This window comes from Tursiops truncatus, chromosome 13 (assembly GCF_011762595.2).
Source record: "Tursiops truncatus isolate mTurTru1 chromosome 13, mTurTru1.mat.Y, whole genome shotgun sequence".
NCBI classification, from domain to species: domain Eukaryota; kingdom Metazoa; phylum Chordata; class Mammalia; order Artiodactyla; family Delphinidae; genus Tursiops; species Tursiops truncatus.
In genome coordinates, this window is record NC_047046.1 from 50,199,980 (window position 1) to 50,216,812 (window position 16,833).

The window sequence follows — 16,833 nt, forward strand, 5'->3', positions numbered from 1 at the left end:
TACACTTTGATTAGAGTCTTGGTGGATTTATGCAGAAACTTGGGGCTGAGAGAAACATAAGAAATCCTCTAGCCCAACCAGACGTAGTACAGATAAGGACCAAGAGAGACTGTGACCTAATTAAGACCTGAATTTCAGTGCCGTCCTCAACTCGGATGGAAGTGGTACCATCGTGTGTGCATGTGTTTGGTGCCGTGTCAGGAGTCAGTATAGAGCAGTGGTTAAGAGTACAAGCTTGGGCTCCAGTTCCAACACTCACAGGCTGTGAAAAAAATATGCACCTTCTATTTAACCTCTCTGTTTCCTCTTCTGAAAATGTGATAAAAAGTCAGTGATGGCTCATAGAAATTTTTCAATAAATGTTAGATATTATTTGCATGCTGTGTTTAGCACTTTCTGGAACTCTTCACATAAATAAATATAGATGTACATTTAGAAATAGATATACTTGCACAAACTATTTAACCTCTCTGTTTTCTCATCTGAAAAATAGGATAAAAAGTCAGTGTATATATACGTGTGTGTGTGCGTGCAACTGTAGGTTGAAGAGGGCCAAGGACCTGACCCTGAAAAAAGTCCATTTGAAAAATGCAAATTCAACAGGAACAAAGGATATGACTAGGCTGCTAAACAAGCTAATGACACTCAAGGCTCCATTAGAATTACCAAGAGAGGAAACAGCCTCAACGTTTTTTGGGTTAATCAGACCATGTTTAGACCAATGGTCTCAGCTACAAATCACAGGGGCTATCACCAAGCTGACATCCAGGATGGTGGGGAATCTGGAAACCTTGTCCTATAAGGAAAAATGGAGGTAATGGGGAGTACTTAGCCAAGAGAATACTTGGTGCTGGTGTGGGATATGTTGTAGTATCTAAAGTCTATCACGAGGATGACAATGATTCAAACAATAAAAGCAGGATAATAGATGGAAGTTAAAGGGATGAATATTTCACCTCAATATAAGGATGGAATTTTTAGCAATCACAGATATTCACAAAGACACGGTTTTTCATGCTGCAGAGGGCGTGTGTTTGAGCAGTAATTAGCTGTTGTAAGTGGTTCCTGCATTTAGTAGTTAGAAATGATAACAGCTACTGCTATTATCTCTAATTCTTACAACTCTATAAGGTAAAGCATATTGTCTTCATTCTACAGTTGAGGAAACTGAGGCTCAGAGAGGTTACTGAGCAGGCTCAAAGTCATACATCTAGTAATGGTGAACTGAGATGAACCAAGATTCAAATCCAGATCTGATTCTGAATTGCACATTCACTTCATTATGCCATGATGTTGACCTTCCAGCTCATTTTTTCCCATTTCCACCTGTCCACCCTATTTCCACCTACTTGGTCAGAATTAAATGCAGAGTAACAAATTCCCTCATTGCTTTATCTGTCTCTGATCAAAGTAGCTTACAATTTTTTGAAAAACTCATAGCACCCCTAGAAAGGAAAATGCAAATAAGGAAAAATTCTTAAGAGTTAAATTTCTTGAATGTAAATACAAAGACAGTGCCTTAAATAGAAGACAAAATATATCCCTTCAAAACCGAAATGAACACAGCTCCAGATTGGCAGTGGCCTCTACAGAGTGAAATGAACATACTATCTTGTCTTTTCTTTTTGCACAGTTACCATACAGGTGCCTGCTGCTGGCTGCACGGGACTCTAACTTCTGCCTGGGAGGAGAAGCCAGGGCTTATACAAGTGTCACAGAGATGACCAGGAACAGCACATCAAGGGAAACTTCCAGGTCTTCATGGGATGTGAGAACAGAAGTTTCTTAGTGATTGCAAGGAAAATCTCTTTCACTAAGATCACTAAGGAAGGTCTCTTTCCTTCTCACTTTACAGGTGAAAAAACTGAGGCCCAGAGGGGTAGAGTGATTCTCCTCAGGGCCCAGAGTAAATTGGAATCAGAATCTGGGACTAGAACCATGGCCTTTGAACTACAGCAGTGGGAGCTATATTAAAGCTGCAGAGGCCAGGTCCCACTCCAGCATCAGTGAACATATATGGACATATTTAATGCTCTACCGAATTTACTGTGCATGCATGATTAAACATTTGTACTACAATTGCGTTTTTATCTGTATTTTTGTCAATTTTTCTTTATATTTATCTTTTTGCATTTGTTTTTATAAGAAGTTTATTCAACTATAAATCACATACCACACAATTCTGTCATTTAAAGTGTACACTTCAATGGTTTTTAGTATAATTCAGAATTGTGCAACCATGACCACAGTAAATTCTGAGTATTTTCATCGTCCCAAACCCCATATTCTGTATTTCCCTTCAACCCCTCCAGCCCTAGGCAACTACTAATCTACCTTTTTACCTACAGATTTTCCTGTTCTGGATATTTCATATAAATGGAATCATACAATAAATATGTGGTCTTCTGTCACTGGCTTCTTTCACTTAGCATAATGTTTTCAAGTTTCATCTATGTTGTAGCATGGATCAGTATTCCATTCCTCTTTATTGCCAAATAATATTCAATTATATGGATACACTACCTCTTCTTTATCTTTTCATTAGCTAATGGACATTTGGGTTGTTTCCATTTTGGGGCTATTATGAATAATGCTGCTATGAACATGCATGTACAAATTTTTGTATAAACATATGTTTTCATTTCCCTTGTATATATAACCAGGAGTGAAAGTGCTAGGTCATATGGTAACCCTATATTTAACTTTTTAAGGAACTGCCAGACTGTTTTCCAAAGCAGCTTCACCATTTTACATTCCCACCAAACAGTGTTTGAGGGTTCCAACTTCTCTAAATCCTCACCAGCACCTGTAATTGTCTTTTCGATTATAGCTATCCCACTGTGTATGAAGTGGTATTGCATTGTGGTTTTGATTTTCATTTTCCTAATCTATCATTTATTAATTTTATATTTAAAAACTATATCTTTAGACATATAATACTGGAGGATTATTGCATCTTCTTATTAGAATGTAACTTTTATCAATATGAAAAAACTCCTTTATCCCAGAAAATGGTTTTTGCCTTATATTCTATTTTGTCTGATATTAATATTGCTATGTGTATTTTTTTGTTAACATTTTCCTGGCATATATTTTTCTATGTCATTTTGTTTTAAAGAGCCTCATACATAACACAGAGCCTATTTATTTATTTATTTATTACTTATTTATTTATTGTAACCACTCTGAATTTTAATAGAATATAGTCCATTCATACTTATTGTGATTACTTAAAGGTTCTACTTTATTCTTTCAAATTTACTATAATTTTTTAGTATTTTTTTCTTCCCTGCCTTTTATAAGATTGATTGAATTTTCCTTATTCCATTTTGTTCTTTTAGTGGTTTTCCTTTAAAATGTAAAGCACATATTTATACATATATTTCTGTTAATTAGTATCTTTAACTTCTCCCCTGAAAAGGAAAAGAAACTTAAAAAGCTTCTCTTTCCCTCTTACTCATCCCTGCCACCACACATGTCACAATTATCTGGGACTTCAGTTCCAATAATAAGAATACTGTTAGTAATAACAGGCAAAACTAACATCTATAGAACAACTTACTCTATTCCACAATGTATAAGCATAAATTCTTCTAATCTTACCAACATGTTTATGAGGTATACATATGGTATGTTACTTTCCAAAGATAATACAAGTAATGGTAGAGGTTATATTAATGTTATTCCTCAACATTTATGTAAACTTAACTTAATAAGTTTCATTGGTTTTTAAAATGGTCACACTACCCAAAGCAATCTACAGATTTAATGTAATGTTTATCAAATTACCCATGACATTTTTCACAGAATGAGAACAAATACTCCTAAAATTTATATGGAACCATAAAAGACCCAGAATTGCCAAAGCCATCCTGAGGAAAAAGACCAAACCAGGAGGCATAACCCTCCCAGACTTCAGACAATACTACAAAGCTACAGTAATCAAAACAGCATGGTACTGGCAAAAACAGACATGTGGATCAATGAAACAGAATAGAGAGATCAGAAATAAACCCACACACGTATGGACAAGTAATCTTTGACAAAGGAGGCAAGAATATACAATGGGGAAAAGACAGTCTCTTCAGCAAGTGGTGTTGGAAAAGTTGGACAGCTGCATGTAAATCAATGAAGTTAGAACACACCCTCACACCATACACAAAAATAAACTCAAAATGGCTTAAAGACTTAAATATAAGACATGACACCATAAAACTCCTAGAAGAGAACATAGGCAAAACGTTCTCTGATATAAATTGTACCAATGTTTTCTTAGGTCAGTCTTTCAAGGCAATAGAAATAAAAGCAAAAATAAACAAATGGGACCTAATCCAACTTAAAAGCTTCTGTAAAGCAAAGGAAACCATAAACAAAACAAAAAGACAGCCTATGGACTGGGAGAAAACATTTGCAAATGATGGGACTGACAAGGGCTTAATTTCCAAAATACACAAACAGCTGATACAACTCAGTAACAGAAAAACAAAACAACCCAATCAAAATATGGGCAGAAGACCTAAATAGATATTTCTCCAACGAAGACATACAGATGGCCAATAGGCACATGAAAAGATGCTCATCATCACTAATTATTAGAGAAATGCAAATCAAAACTACAATGAGGTATCACCTCACACCAATCAGAATGGCCATCATTAAAAAGTCTACAGATAACAAATGCTGGAGAGGGTGCAGAGAAAAGGGAACCTTCCTACACTGTTGGTGGGAATGTAAATTGGTGCAGCCACTATGGAAAACAGTATGGACGTTCCTCAAAAAAACTAAAGTTAGGTTCCATATGATCCAGCAATCCTACTCCTGGGCATATATCCGGACAAAACTATAACTCGAAAAGGTACACGTACCCACTATGTTCATAGCAGCAGTATTCACAATAGCAAGACATGGAAACAACCTAAACGTCCATCAACAGATGAATGGATAAAGAAGATGTGGTACATATATACAATGGAATACTACTCAGCCATAAAAAAGAATGAAATAATGCCATTTGCAACAACATGGATGTAACTAGAGTTTATCATACTAAGCGAAGTAAGCTAGAAAGAGAAAGACAAATACCATATGATATCACTTACATGTGGAATCTAAAATACGATGCAAATGAACGTGTCTATGAAACAGAAACAGACTCACAGACATAAAGAACAGACTTGTGGTTGCCAAGGGGAAGGAGGGGTGGGGAGGGAAGGGTTGGCAGCTCGGGATTAGCAGATGCAAACTAGTATACACAGGATGGATAAACAACAAGGTCCTACTATATAGCACAGGGGACTATATTCAATATTCTGTGATAAAGCAGAATGAAAAAGAATATATATGTATATATGTATAACTGAATCATGTTGCTGTATAGTAAAAATTAACACATACTCATACTCAACCATACTCAATAAAGTTTTTTTAAAATGAAAAATAAATAAGTTTCATTGGTTCCTTTGCTTGTATTTACTGGCTCTTTTGGATTTTTTTAACTTATTTGTTCTACTGAAAAAATAACGAGTATTTCTTTCTGAGATAGTTTAAGGGTATTTCTTACATGTTTAACTATGTCTCTATCTTTGCTCTCACACTTATAATACTAGGTTGGCTAGATATAAAATTATGTCTAATATAATTTTCTTCCAGAATTTGGTTTTATTGAGTTAAGCATCCAAGTTGTCTTTGGAAATCCTGAGGCAAATCAGATTCTCATTTCTTTGTAGATATTCTGTTTCTCTCTCTCTCTCTCTCTCAGCAGCACATTATTCCATTGTATGGGTATACCATAGTTTATTCATCCAATCTTCTATATGTGGATATCTAAGTTGTTTCAAATATTTTATAATCACAAACAATGCTAGAGTATATAACATTTCACATATGAATTTTCAAATTATTAAAGGTGTATCTTTAGGGTAAATTTATACAAGTGGGACTTCTGGATACAAAGTAAACTCGTGTAGTTTTGTGAGATATGGCAAAATTCCCCTTCATAAGGGAATTGCATGCTTTTGCACTCACACCAGCAATGTATAAGAGTGCCTGTTTGTCCACACCTTTACAAGCAGTGTGTTTTTTTTTTTTTAATTTTTGCCAATATGATACATGAGAAATAGTAACTCAATAGTTTTGACTTGCATTTCTATAATCATGAGTGATTTTAAATATCTTTGTGTGTGTGTGAACTATATGTTCATATTTTTAATCCATTTTTCTATTGAGTTCTTTGATCACTTTCCTTTAACTCTTTACCCGTAATATATGTTGCAAATATTTTCTCCCACTTTGTCTTTCATTATTTAACTTAATGGGTTTTTTGTTTGTTTACACCATGCAAAGTTTGTTTTTTCTTTTTAAATGCAGGTAATCAATCTTATCTTCTATTGTACCTATATTTTAAGTGACAGAAAGCTTTTCCCTATATCCTGGTTATAGATACCCATGCTTTCTTCTAATAAATGTATGATTTTGTTTTTATCTTTATATATTTGATCCCTTTGTAGCTTATTCTTATTCAAGAAGGGTTCATTGAATACAGAGTTCTCTGAGTTCTTGAATGTTTTAAACTCTTCTTCTACAGCCTTGATCCTTGAAGGACAGCTTGGCAAGATACAGAATTTCTGGTTCTTACATTTCTTTCCTTGAATTTCTTATAAGTGCCATCCTCTTTTGCTTTGCTTTGTATGTTGCTCTTGAGAAGTCTGATGCTAGCCTAATTCTCTTGCCCTTGCAAAGTCATTTAGTCTTTCTGCCTGGAGGCCTGAGGATTTTTTTTTTTTTTTTTTTTTTTATCTTTGAAGTCTAATAGTTTCACTAAGCTATTTCTTGGAGTCAACCATTCTGGGGGAATTTTCCAAGGTACCCAGTTGGATTTATCAATATGTAGACTCAGGCCTTTTTTTTTTCCAAAATATTTTCTTGGAGTATAGTTTAAACATTAGTTCTATTATATTGTTTGTTTTTCTGCTTCAGGGACTCTAATTATGTTGGATTTGCTTTGTCTTTCTTCTATTGCAACCACTTTCCCCATGATCCCTTTTACATCCTCTGTATCTCATTTTCTTGGTTGTTTTTCTGCCTTTCTTCAATGACCCGTTATTAAATATTCTCCCAAATCACTCTCCACAGAGGATTGCAGTGTCAGCTAGAGAGAGAACTCTGGTGGAATTTAGTGTTTATTTTTCTACTGACAGATTATTTGAAGTCTGTCATGTTTTTCTGACTCCTAGTTATCCTAAAGGTATCTGTTTCATGTGGTTTTATTTGTTCCTCTTATTGATCTGTATACTTTTTAGAGAATATATGGAGTGATTTGGATTTATGCACTGCCATTTTTCTTGGGTTACCTAGAATTCTCAATATCATCTTTTAACTCCTTGAAGAGTTATTTAAAATCCCAGACTGATATATTAATTATCTGAATCTCCTGTGGACCTGTTTCTACTGTCCATTGCTTCTCTTATTTTTGGTCATATGGTCTTGGTTTCTTGTATCCTGTAATTTTTTTAAAGCACTAGACATCGTATTTTTAAAAAATCAGGACTTCCTTGGTGGCACAGTGGTTAAGAATCCGCCTGCCAATGCAGGGAACATGGGTTCGATCCCTGTTCCAGGAAGATCCCACATGCTACAGAGCAATAAGCCCATGTGCCACAACTACTGAGCCTGCACTCTAGAGCCTGTGAGACACAACTACTGAGCCCACGTGCCACAACTACTGAAGCCCATGTGCCTAGAGCGCATGGTCTGCAACAAGAGAAGGCACCGCAATGAGAAGCCCGCACACCGCAACGAAGAGTAGCCCCTGCTCGCTGCAATTAGAGAAAGCCTGCACGCAGCAATGAAGACCCAACGCAGCCAAAAAAAACCCCAAATAAATAAATGTATAAAAGAAGAAAAGAAAAGATCCATGAATCTTAAAAAAAAAAAAATCAGATATAACTTGAGGCCTGGATATTGGTATCTTTCTCCAGAGAGGATTTACTTTTGCTTCTGGTAGGGAGTTAGAGGCACTCCCAATTCCAGACCATCTTAATCCAATAAGGGATTAATAGAATTTGAAATGGTTTCAATTCATATGCTGACTGATCTATTTCTAGTTCATTTTTACTCCCAGGACATAGCTCGAGACAAAGTCTTAGAGTTTAGCAGAATCTCTTTCTGGTAGAACCTGAACTCCCATTTTCATTCCTTCTAGTCAGTGAGTCTGCTGAACTCCAGGTTCCTCCTTCAAATATGTATCTTTTCAGGAACTTCTCTGGTGGTTCAGTGGTAAAGAATCCACCTTCCAATGCAGGGCACGTGGGTTCGATCCCTGGTCGGGGAACTAGGATCCCACATGCCGTGGGGCAACTAAGCTCGCACACCACAACTACTGAGCTACGTGCCACAAACTACAGAGCCCATGTGCTCTAGAGCCTGTGCACCACAACTAGACAGAGAAAACCTGCATGCCACAACTAGAGAAAAGTCCGCACAATCCCACATGCCTCAACAAAGGTCCCATGTGCAGCAACTAAGACCCAACACAGCCAAAAGATATATATACATATATGTGTGTGTGTGTATATATATATATGTATATGTGTATATATATATATATATATATATATATGTATATGTGTATATATATATCTTTTCTATTCTGTCCAGTTCTTCTAGTTTGGCCTCAGTGAAAGGGTTGGCAATTTCCTTGTTTCTTCAAGAATCAAAGTAAGAGAAACCTCAAATTACATGATAAATAAGTACCATGGATGTAATGTACAGCATGATGACATGGTTAACACTGTTGTGATATATATGAAAGTTATCAAGAGGGTAAATCCTAAGAGTTCTCAACACAAGGAAAAAAAAATTTTTTGCTTTCTCTTTTTATTGTATCTTTATGAGATGATGGATGCTAACTAAATTTATTGAGGTAGTCATTTCACAATACATTTAAGTCAAACCATTATTCTGTATACTATAAACTTATACAATGGTGTGCGTCAATTGTATCTCAATAAAACTGGAAAATATATTAACAATTAAAGAATCAAAGTAAGACCAGTTTGTGAATTTATCTATCCTGCCTGTCACCCCTCTCATAAATGAACAAAGGACAGCAAGAAATCAAGACACTGCTACCAGCTGCCTTTGAACACTACCCTCATCCTTCCTCTGTCAGTGTAGACATGGCTCCCCTTTAAAATAGCAAAAGAAAATATATTGATTGCATTAGTTTCCTAAGGCTGCTGTAAGAAATTGCCACAAACCAGGTGGCTTAAAACAATAGAAATTTATTTTCTCACAGTTCTGGAGGTAAGAAGTCCAAAATCAAGGTGCTGGCAGGGCTCTAGGGGGAGAATCCTTCCTTGTCTCTTCCAGCTTTTGATGGCCCCTGGCAGACCCTGGCTTGTGGCCACATCAGTTCAATGTCTGCCTTCTTCTCATGACCTTCTTCCCTCTGTCTCTGTTTTTTTTGTTGTTGGTGGTGATCTTTTTCTCACATCTCCCTCTCCTGTCTCTTGGGAAAACACTGGTTATTGGACTTGGAGTCCACTCTAAATTCAGGATGGTAGCATCTCAAGATTCTTAGTAACATTTGCAAAGACCCTATTTCCATATAAGGTCACACTCACAGGTACTGGGGGGTGGGACTTAGATATATCTTTTGGGGGCCACAATTCAACCTACTACACTGATCACACACTATATGTCAGTCGTGGTGCTGTACCATTTACATGGATTAGTCTGTTTTGCCTTCATAACAACACTATGAATAGATACTATTCTTTTGCCCATTTACAAGTGAGGAAACTGAGGTTATGTTAGAACCTAAGTAACTTGCTCAAGATATCACATCTAGTAGTTTAAAGATTTGAATTCAGACCCAGGCAGGCATTACTCTAGATGATGACATTACACCACATCCTTTAGGCACCAGACTTTGTGGAACCGCTACACTCAAGGGGAAAGGTCAGAGGACAGCCAGTTCTCATTTTGGAAACCATCGACAAAAGCCTGTAAAAGGGCTCGGACCCGGGGAACCTCTTCCCCATTCCTCCTCCACTTCCTCCATTCTGTTGCCAAACATTTTATGGCTGCTATTGGCCTCCAGGTTCCACACAAGGTGTGCTGTCACCTTTAGGGGCCCACGTATACCTTAGTTAGGCTTGTTTTTATTGTGAAGATCTGATAGCTATACAATATTGATCTGTTAAAGCACCTGTTACTTAGGGTATGTTTGGCACATAAGACAATGATCATGTGGGAACTTAAGAGCAAATCTGAGGCACAGCTGGGCATCATGGGGATCAGGTAGGAGCCGTCAGGTCCTGAGGCAGCTGAGGACCTGGCTGTTCCCTGCCTCTCCCTTGTGGGCCTCAGTCTCTCCTCTTTGCTCCACTCATCACTAACCAACCCCCCTGCTCCCTCATGATTTTAGCTCCCTGTTTGGCCTACACAGTGAAGCTTGCCATGGCCTCACCTCCCTCTGCAGCCCACTACCCTATCCCCTTGTCTTTCTTTGTTCAGGTTGTTGGGAAAGAGAGTCTATGTGACCCAGTTCCTCTCCCTATGTCATATCATACCAGAGTCAGTATGCAAATTGGCGGCCCTAAGCTATGTGCCCACCCTACCTGGGCAGCCATAGCTAGGAGGACGGACATACAGAGGGTGACATATCACATATGGCCAGTGAAGTAGGTGTCCTTACAGGTGCTATGGGTGTAGGAGTCGTTCTAAGGAAGAGCACTCTGAGTATAGCATATCCACCCCTTACGTTCACCCACACCCCATGCACAGCCATAGACCACATTTCACCCGTCATGATGCTCCTCTCAGGATGAAGCAAATTTGGGTGAGGGATTTCAACTCCTGCCCTGTGAGTGTCTAAGGACCCCCCAGCCTGTCACCCATTGGATTTCTGGCCAAAACCCTAGGCTGACCTGAGTCCCATTGCTCACACATTACAGCCCAGCCTAACTCAAGTCCACCACTGACTCCTTTTGGTCCTTGTTCTAATGCTAGTTCCTGTCCTGTGTATAGTTCTGCATGGAGCTTGTATTATTTTTCTATTGCTGCTATAACAAATTATCACAAACTTAGCAGCTTAAAACAATACAAATGTATTATCTTACAATTCTGCAGATTTTGCCTAATACAGTTCTCAGTGGGTCAAAATCAAGGTGTCAGCAGGACTGCATTCCTTTCCGGAGGCTCTAGGGGAGAATCCATTTCCTTGCCCTTTCCAGCTTCTAGAGGGCACCCTTATTCATTGGCTTGTGCCCCCTTCCTCCATCTTCAAAGTCAGTGAAAGAGGTTGAATCCTTCTTACATCACATCATTCTGATCTTCTGCCACTCTCTCCCACTTTTAAGCACCCCTGTGATTATATTAGGCCCACTAGGATAATTCATAATACTCTTCCAATTTTAAGATCAGCAAATTAGCAACCTTAATTCCATCAACCTTAATTCTCCTTGGCCATATAATGTAACATATCCACAGCTTCCTGGGATGGGAAAGTGCACATCTTTGGGGGGCCATTATTCTGCCTAACACAGAGTTCAACTAACATTTCATTAGGTCCTACTATATATAAGGAACTGCACTGGGGACTTATTGTGCCCCAAAGTAAGTAAAGATTGAGCAGAGAGACCATGGACCACTAGAGGATATATAAATGCATACATCTTTACTTACACAACACACATGCACATACTCATGTACACACACACACACACACACACACACACACACACACTAGTAGGCCAGGATATCAATACACAACTTATCCAGAGCACAGGGAGGGAGAGTAAGACCAGCTTTAAGGAGACTGTGTTACCTGGACTTTGTGACCTGGAACTTGGTGACTTTTAAAAAAGCAGCTTCAGTAGAGCAATTTTGATGGTAGTAAAATGGAACAGAGATAGGGATTGAAAAGGAGGCAAGAAAACCAAGGCCTGGTGGGCTCCACTTACAGTCCAGAAATTTACCAAAGGAAAGAAAGAAACAGGGCTGTAGCAAGAGCCTCTTTACCCCGAGGCTGTTTTCCACCTTTCCAAGTTCATGGTCCCACAGCATATTTAACCTGGAACTTGGGAAGGAGCTCTCCTGGAGGAGAGCTTCGCTGGAATCTAAGCACGGCACCTGCCACCTGGCTGCACAGGTGACAAACGACTCTCCCACACACTAACGGTACCTGATGCTCGCCTTCATCGCTTCTGCTGAAAGGCCCTAAGCTGCTGTATGTATCAGCTAGGGTCCTATCAGCTGACAGATGACTGCTCAAAATGAAGAGAATTAAAGAAGGGACTATTTACAGAGAGGAGGGTTAAGGAAACTGAGAAGCGTGGAGAAGAAACAAGGGACACAGAGGGAACTCATTAAACCCCTAAGCCTCAAAGGTCAAGGGGAGGGAGCTGTTACTGGAACCCAATGAAAGCTATAGCCACGGAAGAGGGTGGGCTGGATGGGAGCCGAGCTGCGGGCTCGGCCGGGGGCGGAGAATAGATATCTCCACCTCTTTCTCTTATCCTCCGGTCTGCAGCTGCTGCTTTCCCCGCACCCCCCGCCCCCCGCCCCTCCCCCCCCCCCCCCCCCGCCGGCTGATCTAATCAGAAGCCAGAGGATACCACTCAGCCGATGCAGCCTATAGAAGTCAGCCTTTGAGGGCACAGAATGGGAGGGAAGGGTGGAGCCAACCAAATATCCAGCCCCTACCCACCCCTGGATTACTCCTAGTTCCAGTAGTTCTAGAAATAACTGGATTTGGCCAAGCTCTCTGAGGAGACAGCAGCCGCAGAAGTTTCTGTCACTATCACTAGAATCCAGGGCTCCAGGACAGCAGTGGAAGGAAGCTCTGAGAGAAAAGGCAAAGAAAGGCAACAGGAAGGGAGAAAAGGCGGCTTGGAGGTAAGAGAGGAGCAGCGTGGAGGAAGCTCCCGGCTGTCAAACTATCCTCGGCTAAGCTCTGAGCCTTTGCTTAAAAATCAGTGCGCAGAGCTGTTTACCCACCTTGAGCGCTATCCCACATCTGTCGTTATTTTCGATGAGCTCATGGAGCCATCCGAGCTGCTCCTGGGCCCATTCTTAGTGATATTAAAGCACTTTTTAATTGCCACATTCTCTGCGGCAGAGAAAGCCTCATCTGAATGTAGCTTTAAAACCAACAGCAATCAGCAGAGATCCATCAATTAGCATTCAGCATTAAGTGAGGCGGAACGTTTGCCAAGGCTCCAAGGGCCTCTCCACCCCGAACGTTCTACAAGGTTCATTCTCTTCTGTTTGAATAATATTCGGAGCTCTTGACTGACAGTTTTTCTCAGCTGCCAAAAGAATAACCGATTTTCTACCGTAACTCTTTTCGGACTCAAACGGTACAGCTCCAACAGAGCTCTTTACCCTGGTACACACATTTTTTTTTTTTTAAGGGAAAAGTATCTGCTTCAAACCACTAATTATAATTTATTATAACAACACATCCCAGGAAGCAGGGTTCTTACTGTAATTAACTGCTGAGGAGTTGGATGGAGCAACTGTTTACTGAGTTTCAATTGACTTGTTCAGAATCTGTCACCCTCTTGCAACTTAACCCACAATCAGATCTGAATTCAAAATGTTATGGAAGCCCTGTCAACTTTATGCTGAATATTTCAGAGTAGTTTGCTCTCTTCAGAATTTTCTTTAGGTTATGCCATTTTTCTGTCTTTGAGAGGGAAAGGTTTTATCCTAAAATATATATGTACTTCTTTCCTTTCTGTGATGGTTAAACATGACAGTGGGCATCAGAGGTAGTTTCCCAATACTGGCTACTCCCGCTGGGTTGTAAGAATTTTGAAATGTGTAGATGTGCTGGCATTACTTCAATCGAATATCATACTGAAGAGACCTCTTTTTCGTTTTATCCCATTGTCACTGTCCTGAGGCTTGTACTGATCCTCAGTTTCCTTCTCTGTAAAGTGGGGATGATAATATATAGCCTACAAAACTGTTCTGAAGGTTGAGTGTAATCTAAGTGTTTGACACAGAATTGAGCCTACAGTAAACAGCTCTTTTATTCTTCGCCGGCCAGGAAAACATGGCAACGACTGAAAAGGGTGAGAGACTATTTTTGCTCGTGCCGATCTCTGAGTCCATGATCAGAATTGCCAGCAAATGAACAGTCTCTAAGCCAGCCAGGCTTCTGAAATCCTCAATCCTTAATTCACAACACAGTCACCAGAACTAAATGGTTCTAAATTATTTGAGTTTCAAGTGGCTAGGGTGACAACAATTCTTTCAGCCACCTTCCTATGTAGCTGTTTCTGACTTTCCGAGCATGTGGCACCGGGGACTAAGGTTTTCTTCTTCTAAATGAAGACAGTTGGCTCCTGGCCTTCTCTGGTATAAATTCATAAGACTGTTTATAAAATTTAGATCATTCCTGGCAAGAAAGTTATTTCAAGGGTTTCTCTGGTGGCGCAGTGGTTGAGAGTCCGCCTGCCAATGCAGGGGACACGGGTTCATGCCCCAGTCCGGGAAGATCCCACATGCCGCGGAGCGGCTGGGCCTGTGAGCCGTGGCTGCTGAGCCTGCGCGTCCGGAGCCTGTGCTCTGCAGTGGGAGAGGCCACAACAGTGAGAGGCCCGCGTACCACAAAAAAAAAAAAAAAAGTTATTTCAAAATGATATGTTTCACCTATAGTTATTGAGATGTCACTTTTGGCAACTCAGAAAGTTGTTACATAGAGTCTGAATTTGGTGACATCAAACAATATTAGAAGGACAGCACACAAACATTTCTGATGCATTTCCTTTTTTGCAGAATGGAGTTAGTTTAATTACTTTGTGATGATAAAAGCAATATGTGGTTATTGCAAAGCACTAAAAACAAGAAAAGCATTGTGCAATAAAGAGTTAACTCAAAAAAAAAAAAAAAAAAAAAGAGTTAACTCAGCAGGCTTGCGGCTTGCGCTGTTCAAACCCACACCTTCCCAAGATCTTCAGGACTTGACTTTGGCCTAGTTCTTGAAGATGGACCTTTGAGCCTTTGGAATATCCTGCCTGTGAGAGTGTTTTTGTCTGCCTGAAGCCTTGGGCCGCACCAGACAGTTTATGCTAACAATGTGATTATGGTGAAAACTGTTTCTGTAGGCCTGAGGCTTTGGGCCACACTGTTATCAGTCTGACCTCTGGAATGTGGGGTCTGCATGCCTATGTGACTGACCCCTGGACACCAAGGCTCAGTGATATTCCCCAGTTATGAGATTCCCTTGTTGGTAACACGGTATATGTGTTGTCACATCTTGTTGCTGGCAGAATTAAGCACTTTCTGTGGGACTCCACTGTGTGAGAACAATTGGAAGCTTGTCCTAGTTTTTCCTGGACTCCATCCTATGTGCCTTTCCCTTTGCTGATTTCAGTATGTATTGTTTTACTGTAACAAACTCTAACTGTGAGTATAACAGCTTTTCTGAGTCCTGTGAGTCCTACTAGTGAATCATCAAACATAATGTATGGTCTTGGGGATCCTCAATGCAAATATTAAAAAATTAAAGTTAAAATAATCCATTGTCTTACTTCTAAAGATAATATTTTCTTTAAAATACATATATAGGGCTTCCCTGGTGGCACAGTGGTTAAGAATCCTCCTGCCAATGCAGGGGACACGGGTTCGAACCCTGGTCCGGGAAGATCCCACATGCTGCAGAGCTACTTAGCCCGTGCTTCATAACTACTGAGCCTGCGCTCTAGAGCCCGCGAGCCACAACTCCTGAAGCCCCGGTGCCTAGAGCCCATGCTCTGCAACAAGAGAAGCCACCGTAATGAGAAGCCCATGCACCACAATGAAGAGTAGCCCCCGCTCACTGCAACTAGAGAAAGCCTGCACACAGCAACAAAGACCCAATGCAGCCAAAAAAAAAAATATATATATATATACACACACACATACTTAGAGACTTTTTTTCCTATATACTCCAATATTTTGTTAATGGACAATGGGTCATATTATATACTATGCTTATTAACCTTTTCTCATTTAACATAGAATGAACACATTTTCCTTTGCCCTTAAATATAGATATATTATTTGTACAGCATTCTGTTGTATAGAATTTATGGTTCATTTATTTAATTGATCATTTATTGATAGTCATTTGGGCTGTTTCCCCTTTTTTTGGTATTATAAACAGTGGTGCAATAAACATCTTTGTAGATAACCTACTTGCAAGCTTGTCTCCTTATTTGTGATACAAGGACCTGTGATACAAAGATTTAAGAATTGTGGTGAGAATCACTTGAAGTGACTAATGAGATGTGGCAAAACAGGTTAAGTTTTCAGACCTCTAACCAGAATATTCTTGATATCTAAAATGACTGGAATTAGGCTGGATTCTGAAGAGATCCTCATTCAATAAATTCATGGAAACCTGTGTCTCCACCATTTTTCAACTATATCCATATGAGCTCTTAGACCTTAAAATAGGCATTCTTCTTTGGTCCTAAGGAGTTAGCTTACTGTTTTCTACTGAGATTTATTATAACCCATTTCCCCCAAAATGAGAATAGATATATATTCTCCTAACACCAAGCAGCTACAAGATCAAGAATATCTGACTCTGCTAGTAATTTAACTGCTTGACAGAATAAAACTTAACAATCTTTAGATAAAGACAATATAGCCCAGAGCCTTTACAATATATCATTTACAATGTTCAGCATTCAGAAAGAAATTACTAGAAAATGTGATCCATAATCAAGAGGGAAAACAGTAAGTTAAGCAGACAAATGAATGACTCAGATATTTGTATTACCAAGTAAGGATCTTAAAAGTAACTACTATAAATATGTTAACAAATTTAGAGAA